Below are 21,311 nucleotides of genomic sequence, written 5' to 3' on the forward strand. Positions count from 1 at the left end.
GACTGGTGGATTTTACATGAGGTTCCTTTATTCAGAAGTCTCCTTTTCAACTTCATATGCAGGCAGCGCATTTTCGTTCCCAAACAAGTTAGGAAAGTTATCGGTTAGTATATCCTGGAGTTTTAGAGTTCTAGCTCTGACCCTATGCTTACGTCAGGACGCTACGAAAGGTATAACCTAGCTTCGGTACATACAGTAATAATAATGGAGCGTGATGAATGTAAGTGGGATTGCTACTAAATTGAAATGGTCTGCCTAGCTACTTTTTGACCAGATAAACGCACTAACACTGCGAAACAAGCGCTGTACATAATATTAGTGCTACATATTACAGAAAATATGATTTCATCGACAATACTACTGAACTAGTATATACAATATATATTATAGAACATAATAGTAAATATGATACACATTAACTGTAAATGAACCGCCCCATGCAGAAAGGGCTTCAGTCAAGCACATAAAACAATATTTTTTTGGTCATTTAAAAAACTTCAAAGTCATTGAAACAATGTGAGGCATTCTTGCTAGGTCAATAAACAAACGCAATTTTTTTCATAAGCTTTGAACTCATAATATAATGTACAGAATGTTTTTTTTTTTTTCCTCAAAACTAGGTCTAATGGACTGAATCCCTTTCTGCAGGAGGCGATTCAAATGCTCTATACCTATATAATATATACATTTAATTCATTTAACGAAATAAACTCAGTTACGGTGAGCAAAAACATATATTCTGATATTATGAAATTCATATCTTTTATTATAACTGCCAGTAAAAATTTGTTTAAACTAAGAAAATGTTCTTCCTACGTCACATGACGTTACAGGGACAAAATAGTAATAACAAAAATCAATACACAAATTATCAATATTTACATTTTACACAGTATGTGCAAATAATTCGTTTATCAAAACCTATCCCGTTGTAGTGAACGAAAATATATACACAGGCTGTTTCCGGGATGGGTGTTACTAACTTTCAGGGATGATGGGGAAGGGCACATGTATCAATTTGAGATAAGGAACCCTGGTCCGGAAATGATTGAGTCGAAAGTTATAAGCAAAAATAGTTGTGTGGAAATGGAATTGTAATTTCGCACCACGTGCCCTCCTTCCCTTAACCTTTGGAACAGTCAGGGAAGATGGTATGGGCCGGATGTCTCCTACGTGGGTACTAATTCCGATACAATCTGTGAGTTTGTCTACTGTTCCCATTGGCTCATCCGTATTCGAAAATCAGGTCTGCATATTCCGCTCTCGTGTACTCCTCCTTTTCACTAGGACTGATCGATTGGACACTGCAACTTGTACACAGACGTGGATATCAGGACCGACCATGTCCGTTACACATTACGCCATCTGCATTGCTTTAGTGTAGTTTCCTGTCCCCACCCCTCAGACAGTACACTGAATGGAATACTGTAAGTAGACAACATAAACAAGGTCAGATGAATACAGCATGTGTAAGATGTACAGATAAATACACATAAATAAGGTGTACAGAGGAATAAAATTATTTCATTTCCACACAATTATTTTTGCTTATAACTTTCGACTCGGTCATTTCCGGACCAGGGTTCTTATCTCAAATTGATCATGTGCCCTTCCCCATCGTCCCTGAAAGTTTGTAACAGTACCTCGGAAATACCCTGTATGTACATATATACATATATATATATATATGTATATACAGGGTATGTATATATATATATATATATTGAGGTTATGAAATGCAAATCTTTTACGAACATCACATAAAATTTGTTTAAACAAAGATAATGTTCTTTCTACGTCGTATGACGTTACAGGGGCATATTTATAATACATTACATCATTATTATTTAATAACCTCATTGCGTACCTGCTTGCAATTATACCTTGCTTGTGAATTCACGTGACGTAATAGATTTAGCTACCAGAAGAAGCTACTCGATCCGCTGTACGTTTGGGAACGAAAATGCGCTGCCTGTTCATATGTAAGTAAATTATTCCACCTCGTTTTCACAGTTTCAGTGGAAATTTTAGTCTAGCAAACAGTGACATTATAAATCGCGTGGGAGCACAAATTTTGTAATTACTTGAGATACGATTGAAGTGTTCGCCATTTTCAATTCGGCGAATAACTTTGAGTTTTCATTGCATGTTTCAAGACATTCGCTTGACAGACATCTCTTACCGTCTGTGATGTGCTTGGTGTCAGTGCCTGAACTGAACTGAACTGAACTGAACTGGCATCATCATTGTTTACTAAGCCATGGTATGCTTACAACCATTCACAAACTTGAACTTGTACTACAGTCTAGTATATACAGTCGCGAAGCTCAATACGTAGTAAATATGCAAACATTAGGTAGTTGCTTACCAGTAGGATCGCTAATATCGCCTCATTACAAATAATGCAAAATAGTACCGTCACAGTCTATTGTTTCTAGCACCCTCAAAACTCAAGCTTCGTGACTGTATATAGTAGACTGTGCTTGTACTGTATGAGTAATGGAAAACAAATTTAAATGCTAGAGAAAATGTTTTATTTGTGTTCGTCTCTAATAAAATTCGATTGTATTACTTCTTCAGTAATTTTAATAACATTTCATTGTGTTATTAATAAGCAGATATTTCTGACTTTAAAGGGGTTAGATATAGCTTACAGCAGTAAAAGTTTTGGAAATATTCAACATCTTTCCCCCCATTACTGTATCTTGTACAATAATGAAAATTAGTATGTGTAAAACACTCTTCTTCTGCTATATGAAAAAAATATATTTTTACGATTTAAAAATATTATATATATATATATATATATATATATATATATATATATATATATTTTACAAATACAAAATGGTGGCAGTTGAATGTGCAGTGATGAAGCGTTTCCTTCATAAGTCATAAACTTTTAAACTTTTTCATGTTCTCTCTCTCTCTTTTACTTTATTATTGAAAGTGATATTTACAATATCATGCTCTTTCAACTACATCCCTTAATAAATAATATTTTTTTTTATTTTGTGTAGAAGAAATTACTGATACATCTGCATTTTTGAATGAATTTATTATCAGGCAATGTATCAAAGGTAGAGGAGTGATCTTGCATCGTATTGTAGATATAACATGCATAAATACACACAAAAAATTTCATCGCAGAATGTTGGACAGGTTGTGAGTTATGTGGGAAATGCTTCATCACTGCAAAGTGAAATGAATTAAACAAAAAGGAAATAATTTCTTTTTAATAATAAAAATATATTTTTTTTTAATATAGCAGAAGGACAGTGTTTTACACATACCAATTTTCATTATTGTACAAGATACAGTGATGGAGGAAAAAAATGTTGAATATTTTCAAACTTTTACTGCTGTAAGCTGTACCTAAACCCTTAAATAATGAACTCAAATGTAATACCTGCAAAAACTTCTACATAGGACAGACAGGCAGATCATTTCAAACACGTTACAAAGAACACATCACAGCCATAACAAAATTACAAAACACCTCCACTTATGCAGAACACATCACAATGCTAACCACACCTACAGAGACATCAATACAGACATGGAAATACTACACATCCAACCAAAAAGCCAGAAACTAAACACACTAGAACAATATGAAATATACAGACCCACAAAAACACACCCCAATGAAATTCTCAACACAAAACTCAATTTCAGAACACACACACTCTTTGACTCTACATGACACCACACGAACACACCCTCACAGGAAACAAAACAAAAGGCGCCAAAACCAACAACGACCAGTTCTGAGGATGACCCATAGGAGGTCGAAACATGTAAACCAGGTACGATAGAATTTAACACAAGAAAGTCATATAATACATAGGCTATTCCAAAGTGATACAGTGTTAAAAGTTGTGTAATCAAGATGTATAACTTAAATAATAGTTTGATTGATAGAAGTGAAAAATAGATTTATAATAAATTTAAATACGTGGGAATAAAGTACCCGCCTTTGGTCTAACATGGAACGGATGTATACATGAACCTGCCAGAATTAAGTGAAAATTTGATTCGAATGTCGAAAATACCGGAAGTGAGTCACCCTGCAGATAGACTCGTATCAAAAGAGCACTGAATTACCTAACTAAGGAGTTCATATAAATTACATACATTTTCCAAGATAGATGTGAGATGCGATTAAAAGAGAGGAGGGATTGTAATGATCGTTTGTTATTCTTTGTAGTGATAAGTCCTAATTCCAACCTCTCGAAAGTAAACACACTTCCTCATCGTCGTATACTATTACAGAAAAATGAGGGTAATAATTAAATTCCTGTGCGGAATTCTTCATCGCCCTGTCATTTATCAAAGCTGCTTATGTCATTAAACCTCTCAACTACAGAGGTAGCGTACTGCTTTGGAGATTTTCTTTTTATATCTTTCTGAAGGCACTTTGATTCTGCAGAGGTTGATAAACTCTGTGCTCTTGTGGGTGTAAGAAGGACGTAGTAGAGGTCTCCGACCTTTATAAGACAGTCTCTTCCCCCTTGTGTGTGATGTTGGTTATATGAAGAAAGGAAATGTTCACATGTTGCTCTTGTGCTCTACCGAAAGACCGATAAAACACTGATACAAAACCTCCCGCTGACTAATATAATAAGCAAAGCACTAGAAAATTCACGGAGGCAGACAGATAGAGATGTTTCATCCAGCGAAAAACAATTCAGGGACACACTTCACAAGAAGGAACCCTCTTTATATACATACATTTTCTCAAATTGTATGGATATACTGAAAGGAATAAATGAGATATGAAAACACATATACAGTACATTTGAACTGGATAATTTAATTTAATGACAGAATAAATTCTCAACATTGTATAAAACAATTCGTAGACCGCATTGTGCGTATTTCAACTGAACACAGTTTCATAGTTCATCTGCAAGTTCCTTAAAACAAATGATTCCGTTTTATTACAATAACAACATGTGAATTATACACGAATATTTACCTCGTAACACATTTAATTGTACAAAATAAATTATGAACTCGTGACGTAAATGCAATAACTGTCATGTCTAATGCTCAATACTTATTTACTTACTACTGGATTTTAAGGAACCCGGAGGTTCATTGCCACCCTCACATAAGCCCGCCATTGATCCCTATCCTGAGCAAGATCAATCCAGTCTCTATCATCATACCCCACCTCCCTCAAATCCATTTTAATATTATCTTCCCACCTACGTCTCGGCCTCCCTAAAGGTCTTTTTCCCTCCGGCCTCGCAACTAACAGTCTATATGCATTTCTGGATTCGCCCATACGTGCTACATGCCCTGCCCATCTCACACGTCTGGATTTAATGTTCCTAATTATGTCAGGTGAAGAATACAATGCGTGCAGCTCTGCGTTGTGTAACTTTCTGCATTCTTCTGTAACTTCATCCCTCTTAGCCCCAAATATTTTCCTAAGCACCTTATTCTCAAACACCCTTACCCTATGTTCCTCTCTCAAAGTAAGAGTCCAAGTTTCACAACCATAAAGAACAACCGGTTATGTAACTGTTTCATAAATGAAGAGTCCACTGCAAGAATGATGGATGTCACTTTGTTGTCGAAAATGAACAAAGACTGTCAATGCATAGCTTAAGACATATAGAATGTACATAGAGAGTTACATGGTATTAACACTGATAGTCATTGTCCAGTAATGATTGGAAAATCACAGTTAAGCTTTGAGCGCTAAGCATTGCAAACTTTCAATCGCTTCTCCTGCAAAATGTATTTCAAATGACAGCCATGATTCTTGCAGTGGACTCTTCAAATTCTAACTTTCAGATTTTTTGACAACAGACTGCATGATAAAAGTTTCTCAACCGAATAATAACAGGCATTTCCCATATTTATTCTGTGTTTAATTTCCTCCAGAGTATCATTTACATTTGTTACTGTTGCTCCCAGTTATTAGAATTTTTCCACTTCTTCTAAGGATAAATTTCCAATTTTTATATTTCCAATTCGCACAAAATTCTCGTCACGAGACAAAATCATATACTTCGTCTTTTCGGGATTTACTTCCAAAGCTATTTCTTTACTTGCTTCAAATAAAATTCCCGTATTTTCCCTAATCGTTTGTGGATTTTCTCCTAACATATTCACGTTATCCTCATAGACAAGGAGCTGGTGTAACCCGTCCAATTCCAAACCCTCTCTGTTATCCTGGACTTTCGTAATGGCATACTCTAGAGCAAAGTTGAAAAGTAAATTGATATAATGCTTGCTTTAGCCCACAGTGAATTGGAAACGCATCTGACAGAAACCGACATATACGGACTCTGCTGTGCGTTTCACTGAGACACATTTTAATTAATCGAACTAGTTTCTTGGGAATACCAAATTCAATAAGAATATCATATAAAACTTCTCTGTTAACTGAGTCTTATGCCTTTTTGAAATCTATGAATAACTGATGAACTGTACCATTATACTCCCATTTTTTCTCCATTATCTGTCGAATACAAAATATCTGATCAATAGTTGATCTACTACTAGGTTCAAAAAGTTCCCGGAATTTTACTACCATTTTTCGTATTAATATATAACAAGGGATATTATACATTTGTTTTGTTGGTAACATTCATGATGTCATTTCCTTAAAGTTTGCTGATAATGGCAATTATTGGTTTTGAGTTGTAGGCAATTGTTTATCATAGTGTTTTGTTTGTTCGTCGCATTTTGTAATTATGTCCACAGAGCAAAGTACAAACATCAAGTTCTGTGTTTCGCTGGGGACATGATCAGTATGGCTGATGAAGATGGTGATTTCTTAAACAAAATGAAACTGGTGCTACTTGTACGACCCAGTCCCTAAACGACAGTCATCTGAGTGGAAATCGAAAACATCTCCTCGGAAGCAAAAATTTCCTAGGGACACTTCCAAAGGCAAAGTTATTTTAAATGTTATGTTTTATTTAACGACGCTCGCAACTGCAGAGGTTATATCAGCATCGCCGGATGTGCCGGAATTTTGTCCCGCAGGAGTTCTTTCACATGCCAGTAAATCTACTGACATGAGCCTGTCGCATTTAAGCACACTTAAAGTAAAGTTATGTTGGAAGTTTTCTTCGACTCTCAGGGTCTCATGCACCATGAGTTCATTCCAGAAGGTCGTACTGTAACGAAAGAATTGTACGTAGAAACCCTCCGTCGCCTCTGGGACGCAGTGAGAAGGAAACGTCCAGAAAAGTGGGTAGAAAACAACTGGTTCCTTATGCATGACAATGCACCTGCTCATCGCGCAATTATTGTAAAGAATTTTCTTGCCAGGCACAACATAACTGCTTTGGATCACCCACCATACTCTCCTGATCTCTCACCACCTGATTACTTTCTGTTTCCCCGTCTGAAAAGTCATCTGAAAGGACGGAGATTCAATGCTGAAGAGGTTATCGCAAACGCGACGAGAGCACTAAGACGGGTTTCACAAAATGGCTTCCAGGCCTGCTTACAGGAACTCTACACGCGTTGGCAAAAGTGTGTTGTTGCGGAAGGCAACTATTTTGAAGGGAATGCTGTAGAATAGTGTTTAAGGTACGTTGTTTCTATGATGCTAGCAAATTCCGGGAACTTATTGAACCTAGTATGTATTACGCCTAACACCACACTGATGATCCCCAATAATTTCATCTACATATGGAGTTAATCTTCTCAATAATGCTCAATAACAAAAAGAATATAAACAGCAGTTAATTTCGATGGATATTCGGCTATAATAGGATGAACTACATTATGAACAGACTGTGGTGCAGGGTACCGAATCGTATTGTTATAGATCGAGGGGAATGGGAGATTGAGAGTGCAGTTATTCCTTGCCTCAACATGTAAACATTCCGTCACGGTACGACACAAAATAAATGTTCACGTTTACAAATCGAACATATCAAACCTATGTGATATATAGGGTGCGGAAGTAGGATATGACGATATTTATAGCCTTGCTGTGGGACACTCAGGACAAATTAAAAGAAAACACATATAGTGGAAGTAATCTAGTACAATGAATTTATTAATGCCTGATTACTTTTTAAAAACTACATTTCGTAAGTAGCCTCCACGGCAAGAATACATTCCTGCAATCTGCTATGAAAGTTCTGCTTAACTCGCCCCAACAAAACAGGTTCGATGGCACTAATTTCGTTCCTTATGTTTTGTTTCAGCTGGATGATGGTGTGAGGCTTGTTGCGATACACCCTACTTTTGAGATAATCCCATAGAAAGTAATCAGCTGCAGTAAGGTCAGGAGATCTTGACTTGTTGCGATACACTCTACTTTTGAGATAACCCCATGGGAAGTAATCAGCACACACTGCTCATGGTTCAATGGACTGTCAGCGAAACATGTTTCCAGGACGAATAATTTCACGATTTGGGGAAATTGCCTGGCCGTTAAGATCTCCTGACCTGACTGAAGCAGATTACTTACTATGAGGTTATCTCAAAAGTAGGGTGTACGCAACAAGCCTTGCACCATCATCTAGCTGAAACAAAACTGTTTTGTTGGGACGAGTTATGCACAACTTTCATAGCAGATTGCACTAATGTATTCGTTGTTGTGGAGACTACTTACTAAATGTAGTTTTTAAAAGTAACTAAACATTAATACATTGCATTGTACTGGGTTACTTCCAGTATATCTATGTATTTTCTTTTAATTCGTCCTGAGTGTCCCACAACAGCGCTGTAAAAACCGTCATATCCCACTGCCACATCCTATATTTTCTTATGTTTCTGAACAGACATAAAATGTATAATTCCATAGTTATCATTACCTGTGTAATATATCTTCTTTAATTCGTGTCAAAAACTTCAACAATTGATGTTCTTTTTAGTTTGTCGTGAATATATATGTTGAAAGTTTCATTTTTGTAATTTCTGTGCTTTTTCTTTTGCCTTTCCAAAGTGGGGTGCGCGGTTTATACGAGGATGTGGAGACAATACGATATTTTATGTGCAGCAATTAGGTCTAAATACTGAACACAAAATAGCTTTACTGTGTTTTCTTTCCAGCATATAATATTATTTTCATTACATGTGACATTTCTCCGTAGGAATCTCACAGATTTGGTTTCTTTGGAAAAAAAAATGTGATGCATATCCTTACATTTCTGTAGCTGGATAAAGATTGTAGAAGTTTTAAAAATCGTATAAGTATACCTTAAGGTGTCCTTAAACTATACATTCATAGTGTTCTGCGCAAGGGCAGATCTTTCACTGCAAACCCAGCATTATCCAGCCTTTTCTATTTTCTGCCTTCCTCTTTGTGTACGCATATAATCCATATATCTTAATGTCGTCTATCATTTAATATATTCTTCTGCCCGGAACTCTTGTCCCTTTTACCATTTTTTCCAGTGCATCCTTCAGTAGGCAGTTTCTTCTCAAACAGTGACCCAGCAAATTCCTTTCCCTCTTTCTGATCAGTTTTAGCATCATTCTTTCTTCATCCACACTGTCCAACACACCTTCATTTCTTACTCTATCTGTCCATTTCACACGCTCTATCTTTCTTCATACCCACATTTCAAATTCTTCTATTCGCTTCTCTTCACTTCGTCGTAATGTCCATTTTTCTGCTCCATACAATGCTACATTCCACACAAAGCACTTCACTTCCTTAGTTCTTTCTCCAGAGGTCCGCGGAAGGTGCTCCTTTTTCTATTTAAAGCTTTCTTTGCCATTGCTATTATCCTTTTGACTTCTTGGCAGCAGCTCATGTTACTGCTTATAGTTTATCCCAAGTATTTGAAACTGTTCACTTGCTCTACTGCCTCATTTAGAATTCGCAAGTTTACCTTCTTTACTTTTCTTCCTATGACCATGGTCTTCGTCTTTTTTTTTTTTTTTTTTTTTTTTTTTTGCATTTATCTTCATTCCATACTGCTCACAGCTGTCATTTAGCTCCAGCATTTCCCTCAGTATCATCTCCTCTTCTGCTAACAACGCCATATCATCAGCAAATCTTATATACTTTATTCTTCTTCCTCCTACTATGACTACTCCCATGTTCTGAAAACAGTTCTTCACTAAATGCTCACAATAGATATTGAACAGGGTATATGATAAAGGACATCCTTGTCGTACTCCTCTCCCTAATTTACTTTCTTATGAGATTTCTTCTGCTATCCTAACTTTGACTCGTTGTTTCATGTAAAGGTAACTGAACAGACTTCTCTCTTTCCAATCCACGCCAATTTTCTTTAAGATATCCATCAGTTTATCTAATCCACTCTGTCAAACTCCTTTTCTAAGTTCACAAATAATATATACACTTCTTTATTCTTCTCTAGGTATCTTTCGCCGATTGTTCGTAGCAGTCTAATTGCATCTCTCGTACCTTCGTATGTTGACCATAGCAGAAAGTCTTAAATTTTTATTGACGACGAAGGTTATGTATGATACCGCTACTGTTGATGTTATATGAAAAAAATATTAATTGATTCTTTCTCATCAATTGCTTTTCATGTTATATTGCTATAAATGTCAGAGGACGAAAACACAGGCATTGGACTGTTTTGATAATAAATGTCTGCGTAGCGTACTTAATCTTGCCAATTTGTTACAATCAAAGTTTGAAAGTGACGTAATTATATGGAGAAAGGATGAAAAGAGACTCGTGAAACATCAGCTATTACGATTATTTGCTTGAGCCATTTAAGTGCATCGTCCTGTGTCTGTTTTCCAGGAATGCACCACTAGCACGTATTCTGTACGCATGTTTGCGACATTAAGAATCAATGATCCTACAATTACACGACTGAGACAGCACGTGGAGTTTGAATTCCTATGTTGCACAGGCATGCTGCGCACTTGATGAGTAATTTTCTCTCTCAAATTGCATACATATAGGCCTATATACACGAGGATACATTCTACGATCATTTTTGGTTTCTCCATAGATTTCTTACAGTATCATATTGCAGTTAAATAGTCATAACATATTCACTGTTCAGTAACATTCAAGTCTTTGTTGTGAATCAAGAAACTTCAGCTTTCGTCGGTTTACCTAGCTAGAGGCCTTCAGAATCGAAATGGAATCTGCATTGGACAAAGACGTTGTGGAAGACAGAGACACATGTTTTTCCGGTGTACTTCGCTATTTCCATCCCCCACAGACATCATAAATGTTTTTCTTATAAAACATATAATCGTGTAACAGTTGTACAGGGATATCATTTTATTTTTACTTCAATTTTTATTGTACCTGAGTTTTTCAATGTATTTCACTCCCACCTTGTTCTGTATGGTTGTGAAACTTGGACTCTCACTTTGAGAGAGGAACAGAGATTAAGGGTGCTTGAGAATAAAGTTCTTAGGAAAATATTTGGGGCTGAGAGGGATGAAGTTACAAGAGAATGGGGAAAGTTACACAGCGCAGAACTGCACGCATTGTATTCTTCACCTGACATAATTAGGAACATAAAATCCAGACGTTTGAGATGGGCAGGACATGTAGCACGTATGGGCGAATTCAGAAATGTTTATAGAGTGTTAGTTGGGAGACCGGAGGGAAAAAGACCTTTAGGGAGGCCGTGACGTAGGTCGGAAGATAATATTAAAATGGATTTGAGGGAGGTGGGATATGATGGTAGAGACTGGATTAATCTTGCTTAGGATAGGGACCAATGGCGGGTTTATGTGAACCTCCGGGTTCCTTAAAAGTAAGTAAGTAAGTAAGTAATAAAGTAAGAAAGTAAGCAAGTAAGCACTTCACTCCCATCCCTTCTAATAATGAAGTTCAACCGTCCTCCACATAGATCCAAGACAGAATATACAGTCATAGTAGCCTTACGGTCATAGTAAACAATAAGTTCCAAAAATATGTTCGCGTTTTTCAGTGATGAAAGAGCTTTCAGTATTGAATCATTTTCGCACAGGTACTGTCGTCCATTTGCCTACGTCGTATCCCGGTTTCCCCCACCAGCTTTCATTCACCAGCTAGTGGCTGGGTTGTATTAGCTCTTTTCTGAGAACATTAATTTCTGTTAGGAACTGGACGTCTACGTAATATTATACAACTGTTTAAAATAACTTAAATAAAAGGGCCTCGTTAAGTAATTAACTGTCACGTGATTTCCTCCCTTTCTACGACCCTACGACATAACCACTTGGACGGACAGTAGACAGCATGTCAGAGTAATTTTATCTTTTCGGATCGGGCAGAAGTGAAGATTGAATTTACAGTACGTAAGGTACTCTTTTATAGAGTAGATACAGAATTATTTCAACATGAGGTACTAGTACGAAGAACGAAACTGGTAATTGGGATTAGGTACAATAGTCTATAGTGCGATAATATGCACATTAGAACTGAAGCCTGTATCGAAATGAACGGCCATTATTTAAAAAAATGTGTTTAAATATTCATATTATGATTATTTTTCAATTTAACTTCATTCTCTATATTGTACGCTATTGTGCTTTAGACAATATAATATACACTGCATAATGAATACGTCCAAATGAATAGCTCAGTTCGTGAGTAAAAACACTCATTGTTAATACTGTACTGTATTTGTATTAAACAAAAATCTAATGAAAATGATCAAACTCAAAAGCGCGATATTTCCTAGTTTACGTAAATGGATGAACTACTTGTCCTCCCTCCTATACCTAGTAAAGTGATTTGTTTGTGTTTTACGTCAGTATCATCGAACTCTAGTCGTGGAAGGGGTTAGTAAACGGCGTTGATCCAGAGGTATAGGCAAGTTAATATTAAAAATGTGAGTACAAATAAAATGATGTCCCTGTATTTTTATCCTTTAGAGTGTCTGGTTTTGTTTTCTTCCATTCTTTGCCATTGTGAACTCCTTCCTCACATATCTATATCCTACTATCCCTCCAATTGACTAAACCAGCAATCGGGGATAATTATGTAGCTTCCAGATACTCTCGAGACAACAATATGACCTCTGATCTCATAGAGAATCGGCTGAAATTTTGGTCATTTTCAGTCAAAAATCGCATTTTCGTTTTCCTGTAAAAATGAATCAGTAATCTCTTATTTATATTTGAGCAAGTTTCAATGCTCTGAGACGCTCGTAAGCATAACAATTACGGAATATATAAATGACTGTGCCCTTGAACTTCAATTCCATGCAAGTTTTACAAGTTTTTTCTCACACCTTTTCAGCACATTCCGTCAGGTTCGAAGTGTAAAGGCTCTTACAATTTTGATGCTAGAAACACGAAATTTTTACTGCGTGTTCTATAAACTAAGGTTAACAAAATAGCGCATTGGTTTTATGATTAAATGAATACTTTTTGAAATAAAAGATGAAATATTTATAGTGGCAATGAAACATTTCTATTTTTAGGTATGCAGTGGTTATAAAAAAAATTCCCCTTTTATAGTAAAGATATAGGAAAACTGATATGTGATATTTTTCTTGCAAAAAATTCAAACAATTTACCAAAAAATTGAGCGATACATTTCATTTTTAAATATACAAATTTTTCAGAAAATTGTTTTCAATAACTCAGAAACTAATTGACTCACAGAAACGAAACTTTACCACATCATTTTGTTTTTGAATTCATCATTATAAATCACACCGTGATTGTGTACAAAAAACAAGGACATACTTAGAAAAATGTACAAAATAGAAATTTCATCCACGTCCCTTTTGATGTTAAAAATTGAATTTATTATTTAGCGCGTAAGTTCCTGTTCACCCCAGTTAATTAGTCGGATTGTACTGTGATATTTCGTTGTTTGTTTTCAGGATAACTCAATTTTAATCGACTTCCTATATCATAATATGTTGATTAAAATTAAGTTTTTCTGAATTTATAAGTACATTCCAAATATTAAACTCATTTTTCCTCAGAACTAAGAAAATGCACATTCATGATTTTGGCATGAGGGGGACAATATTCTAGAGGATATGAGTTTTACCCACATTACACCTCAACGTCCCACCATTATACCAATATTTTTATTTAAGGTCAATCAAAATAAAATTAAAAATGTTGTTCAAATTCCCCACCATTGTTGTTAAAACACATCTAACATCTCAATTTTCAATTTTTTACACAACTTATTTTTTAGTCGGTTATTTAACGACGCTGTATCAACTAATAGATTATTTAGCGTCGTTAGGATTGGTGATGGCGAGATGGTATTTGGTGAGATGAGGCCGAAAATTCAATGTAAATTACATGGCATTCGCCTTACGGTTAGGAAAAACCTCAGAAAAAAATCCAACCAGATAATCAGCTCAAGCAGGTATCAAACTCGCGCCCGAGTGCAACTCAGGATCGGCAGGCAAGCGTCTTTGTCGACTGAGCTATGCGGGTGTTCTACATAACTTATGGTGGATAAGCAACAGAAGAGCTAATGCACATGAAAGTAATGAATCAACTCGTGGTATGACATATTTTCATAAATATTATACATAATTTGTGTAAGCAGTATTCATTTCATATTAAAAATGAATTACATTTGTTAACTAAACATGTTAAGGAAACTCTATTAACACAGTTCTTATCAAGAGAGAATATTAAACAGAAAAATCAACTAAGGAGACACTCCGCTAAAAATGACAACTTTTTTCCAATCATTTTAACCAAATTTTGAGAGGATGTTTACTATGTAAAGGACTAACAAAATACAAATGTTGAACTTCTAAATGTTTTTGCCTTTCATTTATTTATTTTTTTTCTATTTTTATAAATCTTTTCATACCCAAGCTTTTGGTAGAAGATCTCAATTTTTCAGCTTCCTTTTTTTTTTGTTACATCCACAAGATATAGAGAAGCATTTTTATGCATTCATTTTATGAAATATATAATTCATTCATAACAAGACGAAATGAAATTCTTAATTTAATTGAACCTAAATGTTTCACATCTGCTGCTTTACTACACAGTACAAATTATGGACCACGTCTATATAACTCGATAATAAAATTTCATCCAGAATTGACTAATTTAAGCTATGAAATTTTCAGATCCAGAATTAAAAAATTTATATGATAGACTTCCCTGTATTATATTATGTACCATGTATTGTAAAACAAGTTTATTTCTATCCTAAGTATATTTTTTTTATCTTATCTTGGTTACTATATCAACATGACCTATGTACTAATTATACTACTAATAATAATTTAATATTAATCCACCAATCTCAACATCGTCTCTTTTTTCATTCAGTTATTACTAGAATTATTATTACTAACTTTATTATTATCATCTTTATGTGACCTTTTTTCTTAAGTATTTTGCCTACAAAGTATGTATATTTATTTATGTTTCTATCTACTCTTCTTAAGAATGTGATCTTAGTGCAAGATTTTTAAATTTTATTTTAGAAACAGTAGAGATTTCTATTTTTGTAAATTACCGGTATGTATAATCTGTGTAATCAGAATCTTAAATTTTAGTGCAGAAGAAATAGGTATGTTTGGTGAACAATGTAAAATTGTATGTCATTTTCAAGTATATCTATCAAAACGGAACTGTCCCCGAACACGAGCTTTGCTCTTTCGGGGTACTTTAATGTAACTTTTTATATACATGTTATTATTAAATAAATCTAAATCTAAAATTCGCTTTAAATGTATTTCCGAATTTTTCAAAATGTTATCTTTACTATAATTCATGAAAAAGTCATAAAATAAACTATCAGCATTTCTTACAAAATAAATGTACGTATATGGGCATGCAAATACCTCATAAATACTTGCAGTAAAAATTTTATCCAGGTTTATTAAGTCTAATATCTGGTACAAAAACGTTGGTGTTGAATGAAGAAAAATTAACTTAGGGAAAAATAGATTTGAAAGTAAAATGAGTAGTTATGTAACATATACCTATTAAAATTCTCCTCCAATACATTCATCTAGTAACTTCAGGAAGCCAATTTTAGAACAAAAAGTTACTAGACTCGTAATCAGAAATTTGTAAAAAAAGAATGCTTTAGTGAAAAAATAATTTTGACAGGTCTTCGTCCTTCAATATCTATTTCAAACATATTTGTTTAATCAGAACTGAACTGACTCCATTTCTGGTAAGAAAATATACAATCTAAAGAATTTAAATTATCAATAACAACATTTTGAAAACTTTTCATGATTTTCAGTGGAATCTCCACTTAAATAATATATTGTTACTTTTATGTTAATGACTATATATAAAAAAGAAATATTTCTCTGAGGATAAAATTGTTAAACGTTAATTCAATTTTGTTCGATAGGTTAAATGCTATGCAGTTCACAAATAGCGTAACCTTTAGGCAGGTTCTTTTAAAGATAAGGCCTATAGTTTGAATTCTGGCAGATACTATACGAATTTTGCTACATAAGGGGCAGCTGTGAGGACATTTCTCGTGAAATTTTCACTTTTTTCTATCATCTTTCAACTACAGATGATGAATGGTAGCTGTATCACCACACTAAGAATTTTACAAAGCCCGTTAAGCAATGAAATGCCATTACCATTAAATCGCCAATTAATTTATTAAAAGATAACATATAGGAGCCACCGGCATAGCTCAGTCGGCTATTTATCTTGTCTGCCGATCTGAAGTTGTGTTCGGGCGCGGGTTCGATTCCCGCTTGAGCTGATTAAATTGTTAGGTTTTTCCGAGGTTTTCTCCGACCGTAAGGCAAATGTCAGGTAATCTATGATGAATTCTCGGCCTCATATCGCCAAATACCATCTCGCTATCACAAATCGCATCGACGCTAAATAACCTCATAGTTGATACAGCGCCTTTAAATAATCAATTAAAAGAACAAAACCCTGTAGAAATACAGAGGTAGGAAGAAGCACGTTCAGCCAAACACTATTTTGATAACAATGTTTGCTTGAACTGTATCTGAAAAGATATGTAATTAAAATATGATTGGTATTATCAAAAATGTATTTGTATTTTAGTCATTATGAATAGACTCAGTAACACCAAAGTAGAAATGAGCTATGTAGCATTTCTTAATGAAGAAATTTAGTAATAAATAATATGAAATACGAATCGTCTTTTGCTGTATGTGATTAAACTATTTTCAAGTATACTTTTTGGCAATATCAAAGTAAATCCATCTTCTACTTAGGAATTACAACAAGAATTTTGAATGAAAATCAACAATAAGAAATGTATGGATCGGAATGACATTACTGAACAACTCGGACACAATTCAGAATATCACACGAATGCATGTAACTCGTATGTAGCTGTTTATACGCCGGGTGTTGCGGCAACCAAATTAACAGTATGGTGGGTTGCATAACTACAGGCTTCGTCAATGAGTATTTAATACAAGAGGGAACGTAGTCACTTTTGAGATAAGAAATTTCCTAAAGAGATGTTAACATTATTTTTAACGAGTTACTACAACTTCCACAACGGTTTATTTAACTTTTTTAATAATTATAGTGATGAACTCATATAATGCGGAAGAATTTCCGCTGTAAGATTAATGTGAGGATTTTATTGATATCACTATTAATTGCCGCGTATAATGAAGTAGTAAGAAAATACGTCTTTATTGTATTTTACCTCTTTAGGTGTGAATTTGCATCCGTTTCATTATATAAGAATATACAGGGTGTTTCCGGACTAGTGTTACAAACTTTCAAGGGATGATGGGGAATGGCACATGTATCAATTTGAGATAAGGAATCCTGGTCCGGAAATGACCGAGTCGAAAGTTACAAGCAAAAATAGTTCTGTGGAAATGAAATAATTTTATTCCTCTGTACACCTTATTTATGTGTATTTATCTGTACATCTTACACATACTGTATTCATCTGACGTTGTTTACGTTGTCTACTTACAGTATCCCATTCAGTGCCTGTCTGAGGGGTGGGGACAGGAAACTACACTAAAGCAATGCAGATAGCGTAATGTGTAGCGGACATTGTCGGTCCTGATATGCACGTCTGTAGACAGCAGTGTATGTGTACAAGTTGCAGTGTAAAGTCGATCAGTCCTAGTGAAATGGAGGAGTAAACGAGAGCGGAATAAGCAGACCTGATTTTCGAATACGGATGAGCCAATGGGAACAGTAGACAAGCTCACAGATTGTATCGGACAAGTATCCGCGTAGGAGACATCCGACCCAAACCATCTTTCCACGACTGTTCCAAAGGTTAAAGAAAGGAGGGCACGTGGTGCCAAATTACAATTCCATTTCCACAAAACTATTTTTCCTTATAACTTTCGACTCAGTCATTTCTGGACCAGAGTTCCTCATCTCAAATTGATACAAATGCCCTTCTCCATCATCCCTGAAAGTTAGTAACATCAGCCCGGAAACACTCTGTATAGACCTAGTATAATTGTATTGTGAAAATGTTTCATAAATTCAAAATTTTGTTAGAGTGAATCAACAATTCGTAGGTTTGGTCTAATCTGTCATCAAATAAGGTGTAATCGGATGATGAGGAACAACAAAATTTACACCTTTTCCACTGATATTGCTTCAAAAGCGTATAATTGAAATCTGCAGAAAGAAGTCTATTGATTATCCAACAAATTTGATTTATTCCGATACCAATGTTTTCCAAATTGAAAAATATATAAATATACATTTTAAAATATTATAATAAAATCGTAAAAAATATGGACAACTGTAGGCTATGTTTATTCTGTCAGAAGAAATTTGACATGTCTTTCAGCGAAACCTAAAATATTGCAGAATCATGAACTACATTACAGTCAGAATTACGGGTCAATGTTACGCAACTCCAAACTGATAGTAAATCTTGACATAGGTAATTTTAATTTCGATAAATGTAAGAATAAAATTTAATAAATTGTTTAATATTCATGTCAATCCTATTATCAATATATTTATTCACTGAAAGTTACATTCTGTTCTTTATTTGATTCTCCTCTTTATCTGTTTTGTAAGCAGTATGACACGTGGCGCCATCTTGCTGAAACCAGACGTTTCTAGAATCCATACCTTCCAATCGAGACCAAAAATAATGCTAGCCAGGTATCTTTCTCCTTTGACAGTCAGAACCCCTCCTGTTCATCTTGGAAAAAACATGGACCAATAATCAGCCGTAACAAAATCCACACTAGACGGTAATCTTTTGGGGATGAAGTTGTCGTTCTTGAGTCTCCAATGCATTTTTATTGCTCCAAAAGTGGTATTTTTTTTTAACAAAACAGTGTACTTTGAAAATAAATTCTAACGATTTCTATGCGTTATGGCATTGTGTATAGCTCGCGCAAGGAACGATTACCGAAAAGCAATAGTGGCGTTGCTGTCTGTTTTGACGTGTGTATGTTGGCACGCCGAAGGAGCGAGAGGTGCTGGCTGATGGAAGTACTGTCTCTTCCAAGAAGATGAACAAATGAGGACATCGCTGTGGAAATAAAGAACGTAGAAAGAGAAAAATTCGAAGCTAATTAAACGCGCAAATATATGTTTACGAATGAAATAATAATACCGTGCGATGCAAGACACGGATTCACATGCAATGGAACAAACTAAAATCATAATGTAACTATCACAACGCAAGATTGATTGTGTCGATGTCATTTCTCTTTCGACTGTACTCTTGAATATCATTTAAGCTATCTCGTGACCTTTCCTGTCGCCCGCTCTTTCTTATCGCATTGTTTCATTCGCATTCCCTCCGTCGGCATTCCCTGCTTGCGGGACCTATAACGTTAGATTACTATTTGTCCACAACAACTGTAGGGTAACCATAGGAAAAATAGCAATAGCTTCATACACACGGCAGCTATTATGTGTTAAAAGTAGGACTCTCTTATTGAAGGACTCTGCATATTTACGAACTTAAGTTTGCCAGATATAATAATAATAATAATAATAATAATAATAATAATAATAATAATAATAATAATTTTATTATTAATTATTATAAGACTAAAATTTAGTCAGTATTTAATACTTATTATCCCTAATGATCCCTTACAGTGATAGAGTAAAAAAACTAGGAATTTACGTATATGGACAAAAACTTAAGTTGGAATACTCAAATCACACACACATGTAAAATAGTTTTTATGAAAATTCACGCACTAAAAAGACTTCGAAATTTCCTTCCGTTGTCTGCCAAGAAGAATTTAGTGCTGTCGCTCTTGATGCCTCATTTTGATTACTGTGACACTCTCTACACTGACCTTAACAGGAGACTGACAGACAGACTACAGCGTGTTCATAATGCATGTGTTCGATTTATCTGCAACGTACGTAATCTGACCATATCACACCTTCACTAAATATGCTGTCCTGGGTCCGTCTCAAAGAGCGAAGAACTATTCACTCTCTCACTTTGCTCTTCAATATTCTTCAAACCTCTAACCCTAGCTACTTAACTTCTCGTTTTCAACATTTGTCCTCATATCACGAAATAGATAGGCTACTCGCTCACAATACCATATCACACTCTCCATTCCTAAACACAGAACATCCTTCTACTCTTCATCTTTCACAGTCTCTGCAGCTCATCTCTGGAACTCTCTATCACAACATGTCAGAGACTGTCGGACATTGTCTACTTTCAAAAATAAATTAAAATTGCACTTTTTCAATTCAGATTCCTTTCAGTTATAAGCCCTTTTCACTGCAATAGTTTTGTAAAAATATAGGCTATATATTTCTTTCCTTCCTTTCCCCTTTTTGTTTTCTTTATCAGCCGATGAATTTATTATCATAGCCTTTTCATTGTGAATTTTATTTAATATTCGTATTTATTTTCTTTTTTATTATTATTTTATTACATTCTATTTTGTTATATTCTTCCTTACGTTTTCCATATTAACCATTTGTACTAAATGAGTTGCTTTTACTATATTCCAATGTCTTTTACTTTCTTTTTTCTATATTGGTATTATTTTCGTGTTTGTTTAGTGTCGATTTTATTATGCTATTATTATTATTTTTTTTGTAATATGTTAGTAGGCCTATTTTGTTCTTTAAAGTTTTGTTAAATTTTAACTGCTTGTATACTTTGTGACCTGGTAGAGTGTAAGAGAAGACCCTATGGCCTTAACTCTGCCAGTATAAATAAAGAATTATTATTATTATTATTATTATTATTATTATTATTATTATTATTATTATTATTATTAATACTGTACAGTGATAATGGCAGACATGAAAGTTCTAGGGGGAAACTTGCAGTAGAGCCGTTTCGTCCAGTAACCTTACAGTATGTGCTCCGTCGTGAGAGCCGGCAGCTGGCTAGGCTCCGTTCACGAGGAGCATGTGTGCGGCGCTGAGCACATAACTTATGGATTATGTAAACGGCTCTGAAACACAAATGAATCAACAACAAATTTCGTAACGCAGGACAATTA

This window comes from Periplaneta americana, chromosome 14 (genome assembly GCF_040183065.1).
Source record: "Periplaneta americana isolate PAMFEO1 chromosome 14, P.americana_PAMFEO1_priV1, whole genome shotgun sequence".
NCBI classification, from domain to species: Eukaryota; Metazoa; Arthropoda; class Insecta; order Blattodea; family Blattidae; genus Periplaneta; species Periplaneta americana.